The sequence below is a fragment of the Falco naumanni genome, chromosome 9 (genome assembly GCF_017639655.2).
Source record: "Falco naumanni isolate bFalNau1 chromosome 9, bFalNau1.pat, whole genome shotgun sequence".
Classification (NCBI taxonomy): Eukaryota; Metazoa; Chordata; class Aves; order Falconiformes; family Falconidae; genus Falco; species Falco naumanni.
Genome location: NC_054062.1, coordinates 52494806 through 52509505, shown reverse-complemented (window position 1 = coordinate 52509505; position 14700 = coordinate 52494806). Strand labels below are relative to the sequence as shown.

General features: G+C 46.5%; 1 protein-coding gene across 1 annotated transcript in view; it reads left to right on the top strand.

The window, feature by feature from the left end:
- TCERG1L (transcription elongation regulator 1 like) overlaps positions 1-14700 on the top strand; it is a 103260-nt gene that overhangs the window by 46185 nt on the left and 42375 nt on the right. The window lies entirely within an intron of this gene.

Below are 14700 nucleotides of genomic sequence, written 5' to 3'. Positions count from 1 at the left end.
ACTTTCATAGCAGATACCAGGGAAAATTGTAAGTGGTGATTGCCGTTTCCAGCCCCCTCCAGCTTTTGGCATTTTTCGAGGTGGCTATGCTCAGTGCGCCTTCCTATGTAGCATCACGACATATTGCAGTGGGCTGGAGATTTTCTTTAGTGACCCAGCACTGGAGGCTAGGTTTGCTCTGCCAGATGCAGGTGAAGTTGTGACTGTTTGCTGGTTTGAGTTTTGCTAGACCTTTTAGCAGCTGGGCAGTGTCTGTGCCAGCTGTGCTGAAGTCATTTCTTGCAAGGATTTCACCCAGCAGCACCTTTACAGACCAGTAAGGGCAGCTGCTGCTCAAAACCCACAACACGTTTTGCAATCTGAAGCAGAGGGAAGAAGGTAATCAGATTCAGAAAGTGCTGAATATTTTTAATGAACGTATCTTAGCCTTTCAAAGAAACAGAATAAGGAAAAAGAATTCGGCAAAGGTGGCTTCTAGGCAGCCTCAGGTTTAGCCAAGTGAATATGGCCTTGAGGAACACTGTGGTGTGACCTTGAGGAGATGGAAGCAGAGTCTGAACATAGCTGGAAGAATCTGCATGATTTGTAAAAAGTGATTTTTTTTTTTGTTTTTTGTTACTGTTCAATTTCTCCTTTGTTCAAGCAAAGAGAATTCTCTTGTCCTTTGCAAGTAAGCAGCATTGCCCCAAATTACCTAATCGTGACGGATGTGGCTTCTAAATGAAGCAAGTCCCTGTGCCCTGATCTTCACTGACTTCTGGGGTCATAAATGATAACAGCAATAATAAAAATAAATTGGTGTGTTTCTCTGTCTGACTCTGTTACTGGCTATTAGACACAGTGACTGAAATTATTAATTTCATTGCTCTCCTCTTTTCAATTGTCAACTACGTGTTTATGTTCCAGAAATTTTTACAAACTAATCCTCCTTGTCACTGGCAACAGTTTGGCTGGAACAAGATGAGCAAAGGGGGATCCTCATGGGGAAGCAGGATGACAAGCGTCTGCATCACCTTGTCCTGGTGCAGCTGGTGGCAATGTCATTTGCCTGGGTGAGCGCCCTTGGGGCTGGGAACAGGCAAATTCCTCCAAAGTAAGAGCTCAATAATGAAATAATTGGACAAGATATGGATTTATTATGTTCTCTTATTACTGAAATGTCTTGCAATGGTCTCTTCTGCCTGTGACCTTCCTCGCCAGCAGAAAGACTGCATTTCTTTGCTAGGTTTGTTTATATTGGGCAGTGGGTTCGTGCTGATGGTTCTTGCCCGACCTCCTTAATCCTAGTTATGCAGTTCTTTAGGGCATTGTCTTCTTTTTCAGGATTTTTGAACCTTACCCCTATTTCTTTCAATTCAAGTCCAAATCCCACAGGAGACATTAGAGAGACAACAGAAATGAGTTAAATGTGAAATGCTATCGATGATGTTTTAAGCAAGCTGTGGTTTCTCTGCAGCGTCATGCATTGGATTTTCATTCTCCGTAGTTAGCTCCAAACTACCAAGCTGCCCGCGGCAGCAGCTGGGTATTACATCCATTTCTCACGTTGGGCAAGGGCTGTGTGTCGTGCCCACCATCAAATCCTTTTCCGACTTAATGCCTCAAGCTCAGTGCCTCAGACAGCAAGGAGTATTTTCTAAAATTGGGCAACCATCGTAGTGAGAAGGTGATGTAGATGCTGCATTGGACACAGACGCATTTCCGTCATACCTCTCGTGTTTTCCGTGTTGCAATGGCCATGCCTACATGGTAGGGTAGCATCTTCCAGGTACAGGATGAAGCTGGTCTGTGCCTGCCCTGCAATGTAGACATTCTCATTAGCTGCTGCTGAGAAATTGATTACTGCATGGGTTTACTCATCTGCTCTTCAATTTTCTGTTCCTTCCAGCAGGTTCCGGGAATTTTGGTAAGATTCCTTCACAGTGTAATGCTTTATTTTAAAACTGGTTTTGTCATTTGGCAGTTTTAAAATAGTTTGATTGCATTTGAATGAGCCAGATACCTATATATATATATATATATATACACACACACATCTCTATATATCTAATTACGGGTCTTTGTTCCTGCTTGTTGATGGCCCTTCTGCTGTGTGATATTCAGGGCAGCGCCAGAACAGATAAGAGCCTTGTGCCCTTCAGCTGGAACAGGCATGAAGGGTAGGGGAGGATGTGACAGAGGTCTGTGAGGTCATGAGAGATATTGGGAGTATAAATGAGTATTATGCTATCTCTGTGCTTTTTTTCTTACACCTTTTCCCTGTCTATCACTACATCCTTGATCCATTCCTACACTCTTCCTGCAGCGTTTGCTGTTAGCTGTTGCTGGGAGCTGGGTGGTGATTATGAAGGACCTTTGCTCTGATGCAGTGTGTCCATCTGACACTTAATGTTCTTACGGATAAAATACTGCAACACATTTTTTTTTTTTCAAGTTTGTGAATTAAGACCATGTTCCAAACCAGGGGTCCCCATGCAATCAACAGGAGCTACCCATTACAAGGGCATGTAGCAATAGGAGACAGGGGAATGGCTTTAAGCTGAGAGAGGGGAGATGCAGATGAGCTGTGAGGCAGAAATTGTTCCCCGTGAGGGCGGCGAGGCGCTGGCCCAGGCTGCCCAGAGCAGCTGTGGGTGCCCCATCCCTGGCAGTGCTCAAGGCCAGGCTGGATGGGGCTGGGGGCAGCCTGGGCTGGGGGGAGGGGGCCCTGCACACGGCACGGGGTGGGACGAGACAATTGTTAGGGTCCCTTCCAGCCCAAACCATTCTGTGATTTGCAGCACACCTGGTACACTTGTTGCTATTTTTCAGGTAACGCAAGGCTTGTTTCTTTGGTTTGTTATGTTTTCTCTTGATTTGTTGTTATATCCTATTAGATTTTTAATAGGTGCTTAACACGTTTTAGTTTGAAAAATCCAGGGAAACTGGATTAAAATTCTGACCCTTGGAAGACAAGGGAGGGTTTGATGTTTTCAGTGTCAGAATTTCTCCCCTCATCTCTGAAATGGGTTTTACAGCACTCCGTTTATCCACTCCATGAGTTTTTGTGCATTCAGGATTTTTTTCAGTAAGACATGAAGAACTGATGGCAATTTTGTCAGTAGTGTGCTCTGCTCCCCAAACCGATGCTTTCTGTATGTACTCACTGCAAAATGAAACAGCACCTATATCTGCTGCTGTGAGGAAAGCTCTTTTGAATGTTTATATTCAATATTAGCAGTTTATTTCATGTTTATATGTCGGCTCCTGCTTTAGGCCTTTTTGGGGTCAGTTGGTTGGGTTTTCTTTGATTATTCCATGCAAAAGTGGAATTCCTCTAAATGGTATCAAAAGGGCAAAGCCCAAAGCCTGCCTTGCATCAGCATTGCTCTGCAGGTCCCTCTGGAAGTGTTACAGTAAAGCCTTTCCCGAGCAGAGCCAGACCACTGAATATTTAATGCTCTTTGTTAATACTTTCTCATTACATTTCAATTTGGATATAAAAAAAAGAATCATTGAGGCTCACATTTGACTTAGAAATAAGCAGATCTTGGAGTACCTGCTGGGCTTCTTATTGAGTGTGGGATTTTCAGTTGTTGCATCACTGACTTGAAAGTCAACACAATTACACTGTTAATAGGTTTTCTACTCTTTGGTCACAGGCACACTTTTGAAAATTACATTCTTGAGCTTTACACCACTGAAAACGTTCACTGTCTTTTGAAACCAAAGGTGATTCTGTCTGTACATAGCAGAATGTAATGAATATATATGCGAGCAAGCAAGAATAACATTTCTGACAAAGCAGAGGAATTAAAACACCAGCGTTGCAGGAACAAAACAGGGTGCCAGAATAAATTAAAGTATTATAGGAAAGGAAGCAAAATTCCCACCTTCCCACGCCTGAGACCAGCTGCACCGGCAGGAAACTGCCATCACCGAGGAAGCCTGTATTTGTACGGATTTCAGCCTCCCTGGTGCAGTCAGCCCAGCAGCACTGCACTGTATCCCGTTAAGCAATATAAATTCTCTGGGCCTTTGCCTCAGTCAAAAGATTAAGCTGGGAAACAACAGGAGCGGAGACTTCAGAGTTTTCACGGGAGGGGAGAGTGCTGAGCTCAGAGCCCGGCAGACTGCATGGGATCACCCCGACACCCGAGCAGGCCTGTCCTGAGCTGGGGAGGGGGCGACTGGTGCTCTGCTGTGCGTGGCCGGTGGCCTGTGGCCATCGCCCGTGCGTCTGGGCTGGCAGCATAGGCAGTGCCTGTGGGAACGTGTGAGGGGCGCTGCCATAGTGTAGAGTGTATGCGCTCATTAAGTATTTACAAGGGTGCTAAAACATGTTTCCCCATTTGTTGTCTTGCTTCTGAGCTTTTTAAGGTGTGAATAAGCACTAAATATTTCTGTCCTCTTTCCATGGCTCTTGGTATCTTTCCGTTGACTCCAGCGGGCTCTGACGAGAGCTTTTCAGCAAGAAGTGACACCTCCGTGTAATCTCCATCTCTCAGCAGCAGAGGCACCGTGATTCTTCTCGTTTTAAGTCAGTGAACTTTATAATGGGTGCTGTTTGGACAGTAGTCTCTAGCAGAAAAATAACTTACCTGATTTGGAGACGGTTTTAAAATAACATCTAGGTTAATGGTGCATCTTGATTTTATTAAAATGTCATAGAATTAGTTTGAAATGCACCAAGGCAATGAAACTTTTGTGTTTAAAAGCCGTTTTGTGATAAGACCCGAGAGGCACTGGACATCGCTGTGGTCTCCTGTGGTGAGATCTGCCAGGTCAGGGCCGCTTGCTCACCTGCTCCAGCCCAGTGCTTCTCTCTAGCAAATACTGCACCTGTGACTTTCCTCATTTCTGAGGTTCAGCTGCTGGATTGGTAATGGGGCTGAGGAGAGCAGTACCTGGGAGATTCCCGGAGCTGCCACAGCATTCCCATTCCTCCCCGACTGCCTCCAGCCACGGGGCCAGGTTGGTGTGGTGTGGGTTGGGTGCATTCAGGTGCATCAGTGATGCTGGGGCCGAGTCCCAGCCCATGGCACCCCCTTACCTGAGTCCACTGGGGTTTGCAGCAGAAGGTCTTGCAGAGATTTCTATTTCAAGTGCAAGGCAGCTCTTGCAAGTTGGGCTTTGGCATGATTTAGGGTTGCCCATGAAATGTGGCTGTGTTTGAGCGGGCTGGGTTGGTCCAGCTGGAAAGGCTGCGAGGGTGAGGATGGCAAAGCTGCCATGCCTGCCCAGGTGGCAACAGGGAGCAGAGCAGGGCTTATCTGCCCTGGGCAAGAAAAGAGATTTAATTCACCCAGTGTGGGCGTTGTGTGGCTTTAAAAATGGGCAGGGGAAATCTTGGAAATAAGCAGGTTGCAAGAGGATAAGAGGGCTCACTGTAAAGCCTTTGTTACAGACTTAAACTACACTGTAAGCATTGTTTTGAAGAACCATGCTTCATGTTTCAGAAAGTTGTGCTTGGGGTTAGTAACCTATTTGCCTGCAGCTCTGGCAGGTTGATGCCATCCTTGGATTACTGGCTTGGTGGCATTTACTTTGTTTCCCAAGCGTAACGGTTTGCTGTGCTGACAGCGAAGGTGCTGGGTACCTGCAGGGCACCTGCATCTCCAGCCCTGTGAGCGGGGTGGGGTGGGGGTGGTCCTGGCTGCCCCTGTAGAGGCCAGGGCTGCCAAACCTGCTGAGAGCCAGCAAAAGTGCTCAGGTGCTCTGCCCCACCTCTGCTCCCCACACAGGTGATGCAGCATCCCTCGGAGCGAGGCAGTGGGTACCGGCAGCGGCACCCTCCTTAGGGGAGGGCACCATTTGTCATCAGTGTCTCACTTCTTTCTCCCCATTTTTCTGCCTACACATGGGAGTGCCGTGCTGGAGAGGCATTTACTCTCCCCAGTTTGGCGACGCTTCCAGAAGGTGCCATTTTCATGCAGTGCTTTCTCTTGGGAATTACCACCTGCACTTGGAGTGTATGGGATGGATGGGAACAGATCCCTGCAGCAGTGAATTGCCTCTGGAACACTTCAGTTCTGCCTGGGAGGGGGCTGCGGGACCCCTCTTACACAGCTCCTTCTCCCAGGCACCTCCTTCCTGTTTTGAATAATTAGTTTGTATTTCTCTTATTTGGTGTGAATTATTGAGGCTGTTTGCTGTCATTTCATCATCATCAAAATAAATACCCTTTATTTTTTTTTCTTTTCTCATACTGGTAAGTCAGAATTTGACAAGCAAATACAAGCAGATGGTTATTAGTGAGATATAACAGGAGGATTAATTTTTTTTATGTAGATTTTTACTGGGAAACAATCTTCTAGAGGGATGCCAGCTAAGGGAAATAGGCTACGGAGAGACTGGGGGGGGAACTGGTGTACCTGAACAGTGCCCACGGCAAGTGGGTCCTGCTCCATGGGAACCTGCCGGGGTTGCTCTGCTGAAATCTAAGTGACTTGGTAGCAAAATCCATCACATGACTTGTAATTGCTAATGCTCAGTAGGGAGCTTGGTTAATTATGACCCCAACAGGGTTTGTATATAGCATTAATGAAAGTATTGTCTTTATGCATGTGAGTACATGGTGATGGTGGCCTGGCTTGCTCGTCCTGGGTACCCTTCGCTGGGGATGAATGGTCAGTGTTCTGACCCAGGGCGTGGGAGGGATCATGCTTAGGATGAAGGGTGATGGTTCACTTTTATACGTTATTTCCTGTAAGGGATAAGGTGTGCAAACCAGGGGATGGATAGGCAAAATTTGAGTTTGTGATTTATTTATTTTTTTGAAGAATTATTGCTGGGTGAATTATTTCAGGCAAAACAGGATTAATATTCTCAAAAATGCCTTCGGTCTATGTTCCTCTTTACCCGTCTAATCCCAACGGTACAGAAAGAATGCTTCAGTTAAATGTGGCTTTCATAGTTTTGAAGCAAATACATAACTACAGGCAAATATGAGCTATGTCATAAAAGGTGAGAAAAAGTGAAAAAGGTGAATGGAATAGGGGTGGTATTAGATATATGAAGAACATTAAGTTTTTGAAATTAGAACCTTGGCTTTTTTTTTCCACTGCTGAACAGGACGGCGGTGCAGGCTGGGCTGTCGCTGGGCGCTGGAGCATCCTGCTCAGCACCTGGTGTGGTGGCTGGTGTCAAGAGGGGAGCACCACGGCCGTGGCTGCCGTTTGGCTGAACTGACTGGCAGCAACCAGTGGTTGTACTTGGCTGGGCAGGTGGATGGATGTGGCTGTTTCCTGCCCTGGTCCAACCCTTACATCCAGAATTTCCGAGCTCGTTTGCAGTGAAGGTGAAGCCTTTCTGTGGCTGTATGTAGTGGTGGGAGCTCTGCAGCCAAGATGTTGCTTGGCTGTGGCCACATGGCATCCACGCAGGTGAGCGCAGGAGTAACTGTCTTTGGTGCACAGCATCGTGGCTGGCAGAGCATTCCCTGCCCTGCACCTCAGTCTGTAAAGCCCAGCATCAGGGGAGCTGGTAACTTCACAAGCAGCCAGAGACCTTCGTGAGCATTTCAGGCAGTGTCGCACTGCAGCACCCAGCCCTTGGCATGGTGGTGGCCCTCCATCCCTTCACTGCAAGAAACATAATTTCCTATTTTATTGTTGGTTTCTCAGTAAATGTTTCGGTCGTGTAGCTGAATTTTAGAAATTCTTACAAACGTTTTCCTGATTGATTCCCTCGTAGGCTGAGAGCCTCGCTGTGTTGGCTCTGCCTGCGATGTGCCGCTGCTCTCAGCCAGGCGTGTTGTGCTCTTACGGCTGACGCCGTTCGTGAGGCAATCTTACAAAGCCATTAATAAAAACGAGTCTGAGATATATTTAGCTAAAATAAATATGAATGACAAACTCTGCTGTTCAATAATGCATTAAGAGCTTTTGTCCCATGGCATAAAGAGTAGCTTTGCAAGAGGCAAATGCATTGCAGGAAGAAAAGCTTTGGGAGTGTCATTTAGTGCCCATAAAGCTCAACAGAGAGACTTGTAGTGACTTCATTGGGGTTAAGGTTAGGCCCGTGCTGTGGATATTTTCAATGTGGATACAAAATAAATTATCTGCCCCCTGTTCTTTCGGGTGCAGTGCTGTTAAAGGCTCCTTGAATCACACTGAGGACAGTCAGGCTTAAACCTTTGCCAAACTGTCAACCTAGCTTTAAGATAAATTTGGAAGTGCCGTGGCTTAGTTAGAAAAGGTAAGAACTAAAATGTAACAGCAGGAGCAGGAGACCTCCACTGCTGTAGCCAGCTGTGGTGCGGTCCAGGACCGGTGTCACGTTATTTTGCTGTGGGCAGCATGACTCCCATGAGCGCGGGTTGTTAACATCCGTGTGCTGTGTAACGGAGTGTTGAGATCTGATGGATCTGCTGAGGCACAGAGTAAACATTTATAAAGATCAGTTTTGTCCTGAAAAATCTGTCCCATCCCATTCAACTGGGCCACAAGCGTCAGCAATGTATCTGCTCCCTTTCCTGAGGTGTGTTTTGGCCACAAGAAAGTAGAGGAGGGAGCTAGCAACAGTGATCTGTCTGTGTGGTACACGGTAAAAAGAGAAATAATATTTAAATACTGTTTGCTAGAAATAACAAAGGTGGAAAAGTTAATTGTCTGTTTTGGGAAAATTCTAGTAGCTAATTTAATTTAGTTCCTGGTGCACACCTGGGGACAGTTTCTTCTAGAGGTGAAGTACAGTTGGTCAGTTATACAATGGGGAATTGCTCATCTCCTTCTTCAGGTGCTTAAGTGACAGCATAAAAATGCCAATTCAGACATGCTGGGTGATGGGGTTGTCCATTATAACCATTACCAGTTCAGCCAGTGTGGCTGTAACCATTCCCAGTTTGGCCAGAGGGGCCATGGGACCTGGTCACCCTGAGCTGTCCTTGCTTGGGAGTGATGAGAGGAGCCGTTCCCCAGGGCTGAAGCTGATCTTGCCCTGCCAGCCCTGGCTCCAGCTGTTGGCAGGCTGAGCCCCCTGCTCGTGATGGGGAGGTTTTTGCTGCAGGAGGGTTTGCTGCCCTGAGGAGTGACTCCAGTGCAGGAGCTGTGCCCGGTGTGGTCCTCCTGCTCTGCTCCTGGTGATGCACAGCCATTCCTGAGGTAGGGCTTGGCAGCGTGGCTGTGGGGATCAGCAAGCTGGAGGTGGGCATGCGGAGCCCCCAGACCCCCGTGCACAGGGGCAGGGGAGCCCCAGGCGCCTCAGCTCTCCCCTCTAGATTCCCTCATCAGACGTGCAAATCAGCGTCTGCTCATCAGGGATGCATATCAGGGCAGCGTATCACTTGCAAGAGGATCTTCAGATTTCTGAACCTTCTGCTCATCTGCTTTTGTCCTCCTTTGTCCTTGTAAAGTCCTTGTTGCAGTTAAATTGAAATGTAGGTTGCTTGTGTTTGTAAGCGACAGTAAAATGCATCTGCGCTGGAAGCTGGAATAATCTTAAAAATGGACAGATGTTCTCAAAACGCACGACTTGCTAGTCAGGCCTCCCTGGCTCTAACAATAATCAGAAACTTCGTAGAAAAGATCACTTTTATCCTCCCCCCCCCCCCCCCCCCCCCCGTATTGTTTTATTGTAAAATTTGCCTAAACCTAATCATAAAATGCCTAGAGAGTGGGTGGGTGGGTGGGTGTTAGGTTCTTTATGGGTCTTGTTTAGGTGTTGTTCCAGCTCAGGGTATGTTCAGTTCAGACCGAAAGCTTATATAGCATCGTGACATTAAACTCAATCCATAGAGTTTTATTTGTATTCCAAATCCATCTATTGCAAGGACTGTTTCTTATGAGCACAAAGAACTAGAAAGCATAAATATTTATTCCTTAAAGGTTAAGATTGCCTTAAATCACTTGAGCTTATTTGGTGAGCATCAGATATAATTAAACTAAGCAGTTGAACTTGATCTGCATGTGTGAAATAAAGTATATATGTATATGCTTGATTCCAGTATCGATGGAGGCTGTGAGCTAATTGCTTCCATCACATCAAAAGATGCACTGATAATTTTATTGTTTCTGGATGTGATGATAAATCAACATAAAGAAGCGGTTGAAGTTATATAATGGCAAGTCATGTTTCAACACGCAGCATACACTGTGGTAACAAAATGAGCAGAGCTCATCTCAAGCAATGTATGTCTAACTATAGGGGGATAATTAAGCACATTATGAAAATTGTTCCAATTTTGGATATAGAGAATTGCTTGTGTACCAGAACTCACCTGCAATGTGAGCTTACATCTGCCTGGTGTCCCTGTAAACCTCAGAGTTTGGCTGTGAACCTTTAGGCATCTGCAGGGGCCCGTCTGCGGTTCATACGGTGTGCGGCCAGGGCCACGCTGCCGCAGGCTCCTGCAGGCAGTGGGACTGGTGGCATTTTTGGAGCCAGGTATGATTTTCTCCCCTGCACGGTAATGCCGCCCTCGGTAGATGGTGGTGGTGTGAGTTGTGATGCCTGCTCATGCTTGGGGACAGGTTTTGGATCAGCTGAGCGTTTCTCAAAGAGCTTGCTCACAAAGTGTGGAGCTGCCCGAGGACAGCCTGTCCCCTGGGGAGACCTTCAGCACCCTGAAGGGGATGTGGACCAAGCCTTTTTGGTGGCACAGGTTCTGTAGATGTAGACCTTAAAGCACAAACTGGAGGTTCCCAGTCATGCTATCTCTAGTATTTTTGGATTCGTGATCTTTAAGGATGGTCATTTCGGATAAATTCAGAATAGCTGCATAGCCTTTTCCAAGTATATTGTTGTAGGTAGCAAGGTATTCATGTGCACGTACCTCACCGAGACTAGGTGATGAAATACCATTTCAGTCTGTCTCTGATCACTCTGATGGGCGAGTGCCAGGAGGACGGGTCCAGGCTCTTCTCGGCGGTGCCCAGCGACAGGACAAGGGGCATCGGGCACAGGCTGCAGCACAGGGGCTTCCATCTGAGCGTGGGGCAGAACTTGTGCGCTGTGAGGGTGAGCACGGGCACAGCTGCCCGGAGAGGCTGTGGGGTTCTCCTGCTCTGCAGACACCCCAACCCGCCTGGACGCGGCTCTGTGCAGCCTGCTCTGGGGGACCCTGCTCTAGCAGGGGGTGGGACGGGGTGGGCTCCAGAGGGCCCCTCCAGACCCCACCATGCTGTGATTCTGAGAAAGCAATAGGATGAAAGTGTCCTTTTTGTTGGCATTAAAATTAATTTGAAAAGCCAAAGAAAACCAAATAACTTTTGCTCTATAAAATAATATTAATGGAATTAATTATGTAGTGATGTGCATCTAAGTTACAGACACTAATCCTAGCTTAAGAAATGGTCTCCAAGGGTATGGAAATCAGAATTTCAGTCTATTCATGTGTGTGTCCTGCTGGGCATCTCTGTAAAACTGGAGGGGCTGCTGTGAGTTGCTGTTGCATGGGCTGCTCCATATAATCAGAGGCACCTTAGATTTCAGTGTTGGAATTGATGTTTCCTCAGCATTTCTTTATATCCAGAGAGCTCATGAAAGTTAATAGTTTTGCCAGGGGCTTTGAAAGAAGCAGAAAAAAACCCTGTCGTTGCCTCAGGTCCGAACATTGTCTCAAGCTGGAAAATGGTTCACTGTCTTGTTTAGAGATGGCCAAGTTACAAGTGCCTCCAGTTACATTATTGTGCTGTAGGTAGCACAACAAATATCACACTGACCTGTTCCTCTTCTTTAAATGCTTTATTTATCATTCTTTCTTCAAACCAAGTATGCTTTTATCATAGTACCTTGCAGGGTAATTTCTTTATCATGCTCATCATCGTGTCTTGCAGGAATTTCTCTTATCCTGCCTTAATGGTGGGGTGAGGGGGGAAAAAAAAAAAAAAGAGAAAGAAAAATAATAAAATGTTTCCTTTTCTGGTGTTTTTCCTGCCACTGCTTGCAATCCATCTTCCCTGTGCCCCCACAGGTAGCCTGTGCTGCCATTGCAGGGGGCATCGTCAGCAGCCGGTTCTGCTATCATGGGGAGGAGACCACCAGGAGAATGGCACAGGGCTGCTTAGCTGGGACAGTTAGTGGCTCACAGAGCTCTTGTTGTACTGTCTCTCCTCTCCCACCTGCTCCATTGATGTTAACAATCTAGGAGCATCACTTGGTACCCATTTTGCTTTGTTCTAGACTGCCACAGGTCCCTGGAGGGCTCTCACTCACCAGGTCAGATGGGGCATCACGCCTGGCCAAGCACATACACATTACAGCTTAAGAAAGTCCATGGTTTGTTTATATATTTTTCTGTGTGCCTTAAGACCATGTTGTCTTCTCCGTTCTCTGTCCTGTACGAACCTCCACTGTGCCCGGAAGGATGAAATAGCATTGGCACTGTCCTTTTGTTCCCTCTTTTCTGCCCCTTCCGTTAGCTGGCTGGCATGACAGTGGCTTGCTAATTAATCCTGGGCCTAGGAGGGATGTACGCCAGGTGCAGGTGAAGGGTAGGAAGAAGCCTGTAAAAATACTAAATGTGCTTCTAATGTTCTTGAGATTTTCACAAAATAAAAACGTAGAGATATGATATACTGATGTGCAGTAGCTGTGGGTTCTTGCTCTGTGTGTGCGTATGCATGCACAGGAAAATGTCCCCGTGTGTACGGTGCAGATGATTGTTTGCAAAATACTCATCAGAGGTGACCTTCCAGTTGTCTTGAGGCCTGACCCTGTGGCCACAAAGCCCAGAGTTCGGGGCTTGCTCTGAACAATGCTGCCAGTTCCAGAAGAGAGGTGATGCTCTGTTCATGCATTGCTCTGAGTTGTGAGGGTCTGCAGGTCCTCTGAGGGGAGGAGATGAAGAGGAGGTTAATGGGGGAACCCCTCCCCAACTGATTGGCTCTAATCATCCTTTTCCCCTTGTTCCTCTGGAAGTATTGCAGCTGTCCTCCCATTTGTTGCATTCAGCACGTTGGGAAACTTGTTTCTTTTTCCCTGCTGGATGGGGATCATGGTTTTCTGAGGTGTTTGATTTACATTTAAAATTAATAAATCATCCCTTACCAAGTAATGTCGCTAAGATACCCTGGCTCATAACAAGTTGGTATTATGCAGATAGATTATTTGAACATCCAATGAACTTGACAATCTGGCCCCAACTCCTCAAGCTTCACAAACCTACTTTTCCCTGAGATTGTTAGCATAGCTTTACTTTTCCCCGAGTAGTTCTTTAGCTGTGATAACCCTTTATATGAATATGACTTTCTAATTTTATAAAATGTTATCTTTTTCATAAGATTTATTACTTTATATCCATTTCTGTTGTTGTAAAAGATCATTAAATAATTGGAAGTTGATGAAAATTATGTACTACGATTTAAACTGCCCTTCACCTGTCATGAGAATGGATCCCACAAAGTCCAGTGATAGCCTGAATTCCAGCCTGCTTCAGGAACACATACGTGACGGTAAGAGAAGTGCATTAAAATGGCAGCTTTGAAAACATGCTGGCTAGGAAAGAAAGCAGCCCCACCATCGCTGGAATTGTATTTCTGTAGAGAATGTCACCAGGTCCGGGTAGAAGACGTGGGCTTTCCCGGTTGCAGTAGTAATTGTGGACTTATTGCTTCCCGTTGGGTAAAAGCAGATGTTTATCATCGCTTGGACCACCAAGAAATCCTTTTAAATGGCACTGTTAGCGTCACTGTTAGTTTGCAAGAGAGACCTTTCTATGTTGCAGAAAGCTCTGGGCTTCGGGCCCCAGGGTGAAGTCAGAAATAGATGGATTTGCTGCCGGGCAGTCTCTAAATGGTGTAAACTGGGTTTTCTTTAGGCTTTCTCTAGTCCCAATTTCTACTTCCTTCTTCATTTGAACAATCTACTACAAAATACTCAGATTTGTCTTTTCTTGGAGAGTTTATGGCTTCCACTGCTGTCACCTGGTCACTGGGGTGGAAGTCAAGGGGCTGGAGGAGGGAAGAGGGAAAATCACTGTGAATTTCATGAGGCGCATTTTATTTTACTCATACGGGTAATTCAGATTATAGTCGATAGAATATATGTCTGCCTAACAGCAAAATGCATGCTTCATTAGCATAATTAGCATTATCTTTACTATTGCTGCCAAAATGCCCTCCCTGTGGATGCAGCACGCCTTTGCAGGAGCCGGTACGCGGGTGCGATGCCCAGGTGTGGTGGGAAGGGGCCGGTGGCCCTGCCTGGCTGACACCCAGCCCGGGCAGCGCGAGAGCACCCGCTCCTGCTGGCGCCAGCCCAGATGGTGCCAAGGCTCCAGTTTCAAAGAAGAGAAAGTGACCTTTTTCATGATAAAATGCCGTTAGAGTTGCATTCAGAAAAGCGACCAGTGCCCCCACGCTGGTGAGAGTTACGTTTCATAATCTGCTTTGGCACCTGGAACCGAACAAAACTTGATGAAAAGATTTATAGCGTGCTTCAAAACAGAGTGAAGGTTTCAGAAATGATCCCTATTACTGCAAAATGCAGGGAAGCTGGGATGAGGGCTGTTTGATAGCACAAGAATAGTGAGCGAAACAAAAGGGCAGTGAATTCTGCAGCTTGGATCATGCTTGGGAAATAAGATGTTATTCCCAGAGTCTGCCTTAAACTAGGGATATGTCCCCACTGGCAGCTGGGCTTTGAAATGGTGGTTTGTAAACAGGGTATGGAGACTGCTAATGGGCCACCTGAATTTCTGTCTGAAATGAGATGATGTGGCATAGGTCTTTCAGTTTCTGAAAAAAAAAGGTCGCGCACAGAGTTAGTGGGAAACTAATG